This window comes from Gossypium hirsutum, chromosome A12 (assembly GCF_007990345.1).
Source record: "Gossypium hirsutum isolate 1008001.06 chromosome A12, Gossypium_hirsutum_v2.1, whole genome shotgun sequence".
NCBI classification, from domain to species: domain Eukaryota; kingdom Viridiplantae; phylum Streptophyta; class Magnoliopsida; order Malvales; family Malvaceae; genus Gossypium; species Gossypium hirsutum.
The window spans coordinates 15,513,304-15,522,462 of NC_053435.1; the positions used below are offsets into that span (position 1 = coordinate 15,513,304).

General features: G+C 37.5%; 1 non-coding gene across 1 annotated transcript; it reads right to left on the bottom strand.

The window, feature by feature from the left end:
• Positions 1-6,269: 6,269 nt before the first annotated feature.
• LOC121211585 (small nucleolar RNA R71) lies at positions 6,270-6,376 on the bottom strand. Its single transcript, XR_005906806.1, has one exon. It is a non-coding gene; the product is annotated as a small nucleolar RNA R71 (small nucleolar RNA).
• Positions 6,377-9,159: the final 2,783 nt, after the last annotated feature.

Sequence of the window (9,159 nt, forward strand, 5' to 3'; positions counted from 1 at the left end):
TAGTAGGAAAACTAGGGTGTGCCTTCCACCCTAGTCCTATTCTAAGTAGGATATTTTTCTATTTGAAATAAACCATTACGACTCAACACGGGTTCTACTTTCTCTTCCTATAAATAGATATCACTGATAAATCTATTGAGACAACTTTGAGATATTGTTATTCTACCAAAAAATACAGAAAATTTATTCTCAACTATTACATATATTTTTTCCTGAATAATAATTCCATCGGTTTCTATTAAGAAGAGAGAATTTTCATTTTCACCTTAAAAGGAAATTTTTTTTCTGATTTTACGTTTCGGTTCAATTGGTTCAAGCCCACACTTGAAGTAGTTTATGGTACTAGAATAGAGGAGAAGATCGTTTGGTTGAAAGCTAGGAACAATGAACGTATGCTAAGCTGAAAACACAAGTAAGAATTTGGTTAAAGTTTATTGTTATAAATATCACAAATAAGGTTGATTTTCAAATTTTCAATTTTTCGTTGTGCAAGAAAACTGCTTTCAAACCAGGATTTTTCTAACATTTCTTTCCTCATTTTTTTCTTGGTTTGTTTTGTTCTTCTCGATTTTATATCGGGTTGAGTATGAATTAATTTTTAAAGGTTATTGTAACACCCCTTACCCGGTCCAGACGTTATGACCGGATCCGACATGCCACATCGAAGCATTCAAAACATTTTCGATCCAGAAAGAAAACTTACTGAGTGTTTTAAAAGATGATTTCATTATAGGTTAAAGTGAATGGAAGCTGTGCGCCAGGTAGGAAACCGGAAAAGAGGTGGTGAGTCCATCGGACTGCTTAAGTACCAAGCTCCCTTCGGATCCAATCCTAGACATGCATACCGCCATTGCCACACCTTAACGTCATGGATATTTCTAGGAAACCGATTTGATTATGTCATTTTTAGGAAAAGTGATTAATTTTGGAAAATACTTTCATTACGGAAGCTTTGCTTGTTGTCGTGTTATTTTGAAATCAATTGTTGTTTTTTTTTTGAAAACGTGCCCTAAAGCTATCAAATTTCAACAGTTAAAATAAGTAATACCTATCTTAGTAATACATATTAAAACCATCAAAAATAATTAAGCGGCCTTATTACATTTAAAAACCCAAAACTTCAAATGTAAAAAGAAGTGTTCAATTATGTTTTTTTTTTAAGAAAGGAATGATGGAATGAAATTATGCAAGTGAAGTCTTGATGTGTTGATGTTAAATGAATGGATTATGCATGTTGTTGAATAGGTATCTGGATATAAAATTGGTAGATTTTGATATGGCTTATGATGTGTAATGAAATGATTATTTTGGCTGCCTATTGAGCTGTAAAAATGTGGTCAATTATGATTGTAAATGCTTGTGTTTATAGGGTGGCAAAATGGCTTTGCAAATAGCCTATTTTTATTTACACGGGAAGGGACACGGGTGTGTATCTCAGTCGTGTGTAATACACGGTCATGTTGCATAGCTGTGTGTCCCCTGATGTGAAAATGAAATTAAACTCAGTATACTCCACACGGCCTCGCACACGGGAGTGTCACTGGCCATGTGATACAAGTCAGTATACCCCCTAAATGGCACACGGCCTAGGACACAGGCGTGTGACTTCGCCGTGTTACATAAGTCAATATATCGTACAGTTTTGGTACAGCCTGATTAACGGATGTATGTGGCCATTTCGAAGGGCACACAGGTTAGACACACGGGCGTGTGGTTGACCGTGTGAACCAAGTCAGTATGTATACCCTGTTTTCACATGGTTTAAGACACGGGCGTGTCTACTAGCCATGTGAGGCGCACGGCCTGTTTACAAGGGTGTGTGATATTTGAAATGTTGAATTTTTTCTAAGTTTCCATAATTTTAAAAGGTTACCGATTTAGTCCCGAATGCATGATTAAATCTTTGTATGCTTGATTGAAGTACAAATTGAATGTGAATGAATAATATTGACTGAAACAAGATGTTATTGGATATATGATTGTTCTGAATTAAGTTACAAGTTCGTTAATGCCTCTTAACCTATACCAGCTATGGTTACGGGTTAGGGGTGTTACAGGGGTGCTCATGCCAAGGGGATTCGGAGGATCTTTCAAGTGTCTTCTTCTGAAAAGGTGTTATTAATCAGGTTTCATGTCCAAGTTCTTTCATTGCTATCAATCAACTCATTAACTTTAAAATCATGCATAGAATTAACCACAGAAGATAATCTAAAATTTACTGTGTCTGGAATACAAGCATCATCATTAATAGAGAATACCTGTACCAACCCTCCAGCATAGTTTTTTTGCTAAAATACCTTTAGCCGCCCAGATTGAATTTCTCAAACGGGAATTTAAAAAGTGATCATTCAGAAAATATTTGGCTTTAAATACTTGCGTAACAAGAGAATTCTGAGTATTAATAATCATCAACCCTTACTTAGCTAATAGGGAAATGTTGAACTAAGACATGTTTCTAAAGCCCATTCCCCCTCTTCTTTTGGGCGACACATAAATTTCCATTAGCACCAATGAATCTCTTTCTTTCCCTGTCCTTTTTGTCACCAGAATTTAGCGAAAATATTTTCTAATTCCCCACATAGCGATTTTGGTAGAAGAAAGCATATCATAACATAAGTTGGCATTGCTTGAAGCACAGATTTTATAAAAACCTCTTTTCCCCCTTGTGATAGAAGCCTTGTGCTACATTTTCCAATTCTCTGCTTAACCCTATCCTTGAGATTCTAAAAAGATTCATTCTTTCGTCTTCCTACCACATTAGGAAGTCCTAAATATTTTTCCAAATTTGTTGAGCATCTCACATCCATTACATACGAGATATCTTCTTTGTCCCCCTCTGTTGTATTAGAACTAAAGAAAATCGTCGATTTATTAAAGTTCACACATTGGCCGGAACATCGTTCGTATTCCTTCAAAATATCTTTTAAAATCATTGCTCATCTATTTGTAGCTTTACCAAACAGAATACAATCATCTACAAACAGTAGGTGTGATATCGCCGCATCCCTTCTACTAGCCTTTACTCATTTTAACGAACCCTCTCTTATAGCCAGCCTAATCAGAGATGAAAGTCCCTCGCTACATATCAAAAAAAGAAAATGACTAAGTGGGTCACCTTGACAAAGCCCTCTAGTAGGTTTGAAAACATTGCCTCTATTCCCATTAATGGTCACTAATAAGAGACTGTAGAGATACATCTTATAACCAATGCCACCCATTTCTCTACAAATCCCATCCGAAGCATAACTTCCTTTAAAAAAGCACATTCAACTCTATCATAAGCTTTGCTCATGTCTAATTTCACTGCCATGAATCTTTTTTTCCTCGTACGTTTTTGGCGTAACGTATGTAAAATTTCATAGGCTATCAGCACCTTGTCAGAGATTAACCTTCTTGGAACGAAATCACTTTGAGCACTGTTAATACAATTTCCAATAAATTCTTGAAGACGATTTGTAATTGTTTGGCCACAATTTTGTATATAACTGTGCATAAACTAATAGGTTTAAAATTGACAAGGCTTGTGGGGTTTGGGATTTTTGTAATAAGCACGACATCCGTAAGGTTTAAAGAGTCGAAATCCTTACCGTCATTCAAAATTCCCAAACAAATAGTTTCAACATTTTTACCCATAATGTGCCAGAACTTCTAAAAGAATAATGCCGGAAAACCATCATAACTTGGTGCTTTAGTGAACCCCATTCCTTTCAATGTTGAATAGACCTCTTCTGTCGTATATGTTGCCAACAAAGCTATGTTATATCAGAGGAAATATTAGTGTCAATTCCTGTTAAAAGATAGGATAAATTCCCTACTCCATTAGACGAAAATAAATTATGGAAGTAATTTGTAGCGGCCTCATGAATTGTTGATTCATCAGAAATTTCCCTTCCTTCGTCTATTTCTAGCCTATTAATTGTGTTAATTCATCTGCGACTTAAGGCATATTTATGAAAAAAGGCTAAATTATTATCCCCTAACTGAATCCAGTTAGCCCATGCCCTTTGTTCCCAAAACATTTCATCTTTATCAATCTCCATATTGAGTCGAATTCTAGTATCAATTAGCTTTGCCATTGTCCCATCATCCCTCTCCCTTTCCATTAGATTTTCTAGTTCCTTTGTGAACATTAGATTATCTAGTTCTTTTGTGAGCTTACTCTTCAAACCGTCTCGGCCTTGCTTTATTGATTTTGCCCATCTTATTGATAAACTGTAATTTATACATATTTTAATCCCATGCTTAGAACATTTATGGATGATTTCTCTTTATATTTGGTGAATTCGATGCTCCTAATCCTTTAATTTCATGTTTTATACTTAAGTGAGCATAAGAGAGTAAAAAGAGCGAGAAACGGGCCAAAAACGAAGAAAATGGGCCAACATGGGAAATCAACACGGCCTGGACTTCCTCACATGGGTAGGCCACACGGCCATGTCCATTTCGCAGAATCGAAGCACGACTCACACGGGTAGATCACACACCATGCCTATTTAGCAGCCTTGACCACGGTCTGAAGCAATCGCACACAGGCGTGTCCCTATCGAGCCCAAGTATAGTCCTATTCAGAAAAGGCCACTTTTGAGGGCTCTTAGACATTCTAAAGTATATTTAAACACCTGAGGAGGCACTTAGGCAGACACACGGAGTAGGAGGCAAGGAATTACTCAAGGAAAGCCGATTAATCCATCTCAAAAGCCAGATTCATCGTCAAGACTGAAGATCTCCCTTCAATTTCCTTCAGGAGTTTTGGGTTTTCTTTATGTTTTGTTATCTTTATTCTTTTGAGATGTTTTATTTCATAATTATGAACTAAACCCCCTAAATACCTATGGGGAATGAAACCTAAGACGGATCTTATTATTATTTGAATTGTATGGTAAATATTTGACTTGTTCTTACTTATGTGTTATTAATTCTTGTTTTAATATTCCAGGATATTGATTCAAGTTAATGCGCTTATTTAGATGAGCAAAAGTCCCTGTCTAAAAGTAATTTTGTCGTAATTAAGCGGAGTTGATTACATGCCTAAAAATAGGGTGACAAGATTTTGCCAGATTAGGGTGAAACCTAATAAGAGAGTCTGTAGATCGAGTTAATGCAACACTAGGGTGTTAAATAGAAAGAGATTTCAATTAATCAACCTAGGGTTAGACGTTATTAGTCTCGAGAGAGATAATAATATAACTTAGGGATTTCTACAGATCAAGTCAAATCAATAAATCGTTTGATTCAGAGTCAAATAACAAGTGAAGTTTAGGTGGATTTTTCCTTGGGTATTGTCTTAATCAATCGAGTTTTCCAAAAAGCTTTTCCCTAATTTTCTCTCTGTGCACCCTTAGTTTAGTTAATTAGTTTAGATAAATAAATCCCTTAATTTTTAGGTAGATAATAAAAAGAAAGTAATTACTAGTACTCTTGGTCCCTTTGGGTTTAACAATTCGGTCTTGCTAAAGCTATACTACTGTTCGATAGGTACACTTGCCTTCATCATGATAATAGTTAATTTCAAGAATGATTAATTATAAATTTTTAAAACCTGTCGCGAATATCATGTATCAAGTTTTTGGCACCGTTGCCGGGGAGCTAAGATATTAGGAACATTCGATTTTTATTACTTTAGCCATTTTTACTTTTATTGTAATTTATTTTTAGTTTAATTTCACTTTTCTAACTTTTCTTTTATTTTCCTCTGACAGGTTTTTCTAGTTTATGAGCAGAAGAAACCCGTTAGGACCATTACTTTTCGATAGTGAGATAGATCACATAGTTCGTAGAAACCGAAGAGAAATAAGGTGAAGCTTAAGATACACAGAGGAAGAGCAAGATGACGATATTCACACCACAATCGAGAAGATGGCTGAAAACCAGGAAAATCCGCTACCTCCTGGGATTGCTGCAAATTAGAATCCTGCTCCACGTACTATGTATGATTATGCTAAACCTTCTTTAACAGGAACTGAATCAAGCATAGTTAGGCCAGCTGTCGCTGCAAATAATTTTGAACTGAAACCTAACACAATTCAAATGATACAGCAATTTCTTCAGTTTGATGGTTTGCAGGACGAGGATCCCAACGTTCACTTGGAAAATTTTCTTTTAAAATTAATGGCATTTCTGATGATGTCATTCGCCTTCGGTTATTCCCTTTTTCATTAAGGAACAAAGCTAAACAGTGGTTGAACTCGTTACCACGAGGGTCAATCACTACTTGGGAACAAATGACTGAAAAGTTTTTATTAAAATATTTTTCGCCGGCTAAAACGGCTAAATTACGTAATGATATCACTTCTTTTGTGTAGATGGATTTAGAAACACTCTACGATGCATGAGAGAGATACAAGAATCTGTTGAGAAGGTGCCCTCACCATGGGTTACCACTCTAGATACAGGTTCAAACGTTTCACAATGGCCTGAATCCTTCAACTAGACAGATGATTGACGCAGCTGCTGGTGGAACTATCAATAATAAGACACTTGAGGATACTTATAAATTTATAGAAGAGATGTCACTGAATAATTTTCAGTGGCAAGTCATGAGGACAAAGCCAATGAAAACAGCCAATATTTTTAACATCGATTCGGTCACCATGCTCTCTAATCAGGTAGAACTTTTAAATAGAAAAATTGACGGTTTTCTTGGTTCTTCACAGGTTCACCCAGTAATGCAGTGCGAAGCAAGTGGAGGTGGATCTAGCAATTTAGAATACCCACCCTATGGCCACAACATGGAGAACGAGTAGTTAAATTACATGGGTAATAATCCTCCATCTCAAAATAATCATTATAGTAATACTTACAATGCAGCTTGGAGGAACCACCCAAATTTCTCTTGGGGAGGCCAAGGGAATTAGAGACCACCACCTCCAGCCTTCTAACAATCACCCTACCAACAAGAGAAAAATCTAAACCTTGACGAGATGCTAACAAAATTCATCTTGGTGTTAGAAACTCATTTTTAGAATACCGAGACAGCACTCAAAAATCAACAAGCATTGATCTAAGGGCTCGGAACTTAGATAGGACAGCTCGCTAAATTAATATCTAAACGACCACAAGGTAGTCTACTGAATAACACTGAATCTAACCCAAGGGAACAACTCAACGCAATTACCATTCAAGACAAGGAAGGGTTAGTGGAACCTGAACCAGACCCGAGGTAAGGAATCGTGGTAAGTAAAAGCAAAGGTGAGGTAGACCACAATAACCAAAAACAGGTAAGTAAAGAGTACAAACCACATGTACCATACCCCAATGCGACAAGGAAAGACCACTCAGACGAACAATTCGGTAAATTCCTTAAACTTTTAAAGAAATTACATATTAACTTATTGTTTATTAAGGCTCTTTCACAGATGCCAAACGTAGTCAAATTTTTAAAGGAGCTTTTAGCAAATAAGCAGAAGTTAGACGAGGCGTCGTATATAGAGATGAATGTAGTTTGCTCAGCCATTCTGTAGAATAAGCTGGCCAACAAATTAAAAGATCCAGGGAGTTTTACGATTCCTTATTTAATTGGTAGCTTAGATGTTAATAATGCATTGGCTGATTTAGGGGCTAGTATCAATGTCATGTCTTACAAAATGTTTAAGCAACTAGGTCTTGGAAAACCCAAACAAACTAGGATGAGCATTCAATTAGAAGATAAAACAATCAGATTTCCTATGGGGATTATTGAAGATGTACTCGTTAAAATTGACAAATTTATATTCCCAGTTGATTTCGTTGTTCTAGACATAGAGGAGGATAGTAACGTGCTTTTAATTTTAGGGAGGCCCTTTTTAGCAACTACTAGAACTATAATTGATGTTAGTACAGGTGAACTCACACTTCGTGTGGGTGAAGAAACAATCACCCTTCAAGCTCATAATTCAAGTAACACATCAAATATCGAGGGTGATTGTATAAATCGTACTACTAATACTGACCATGTGGTGCAACCTTCTTTACAGGAAACACGTTCGAAGAGCACACATGAACCTTGTTCAAGTAACGACAAGGGACCTATCTATGAAGAACAAAGGCTACGAGTTAAGGAACTAGATGAATGGCAGACACATAAACCGAGGACACATGATAAACCAAAACCACGCCATGACGAGCCCAATATCTCACCAAATCAACTCAAAGTTGGAGACAAAGTACTACTAGATACAGTAGACCCTCGGATTGCCACCTCTGAACCTAATGGAGAAATCTCTCTTACGATACTTAACATTTTCCCATACGGCACAATCAATGTGATTTATCCCAAATTTGATACGTTCAAGGTAAATAATACTCATCTAAAACCTTATTTTGATAAATTTGATAGCCGGGATGAGGAGTGTAAACTCCTCGAACCACCATGACTATGCAAAATCGAGGTAAGTCGAGCTTAGACTATACATAAGCACTTCTCGGGAGGCAACCCGAGCACTAACAGTATTGATTTCTTTAAAGTTTTAGTTTTTAACATCTAATCACTAACTGAGTCATTGAAACACACGTGTTCTAATCCACACGGCCAGGTACACGGGCGTGCTTTAGGTCGTGCTCACACCACGGGTGGAGACACGATCGTGCGATACAGCCGCGTGAAAATAGGGCAAAATTTTTCCCCAACACGGGATGCGATAAGTTGTTATGGCCATGCGACGTAGCCGTCGCCCAGCTTGTTAAAACAACACGGGTGTACGACACGCCGGTGTCTAGAAACCATGGTTGAAACTGAGAATTTAGCACAGGCGTACGACACGCCCGTGCCCACCACCCGTGCTCAAGATTGATAAAACAACACGGGCGTCCACCTATACAACGAGTGTGGAAGAAGCAAACGAAGTAGAACACGGCCGTGTGCATCGACACACCCAAAGAACACGAGCGTGGGATGAATTTCAGAGGCGCCCAAATTTGAAAATCACGATAAACACAGGCTGAAATAAGGGCACACGGGCGTGCCCCACGGTTGTGTGCCATAAAATCTATATAAACACCTCACTATTCATCACCTCCTTCCCCAAAATCCCTAACCCTAGCCGTCGCAACTCTTGCCCACGCCCTCCTCACCACGCCCGTACGCCTACCACAACACCACCCTTGACGACTCAAGCTCTTCCCTCTTGCGTTTGTTTACTCTTTTCTCTCTATTCTCTTCAAATCTTTTACTTATTTCATGAT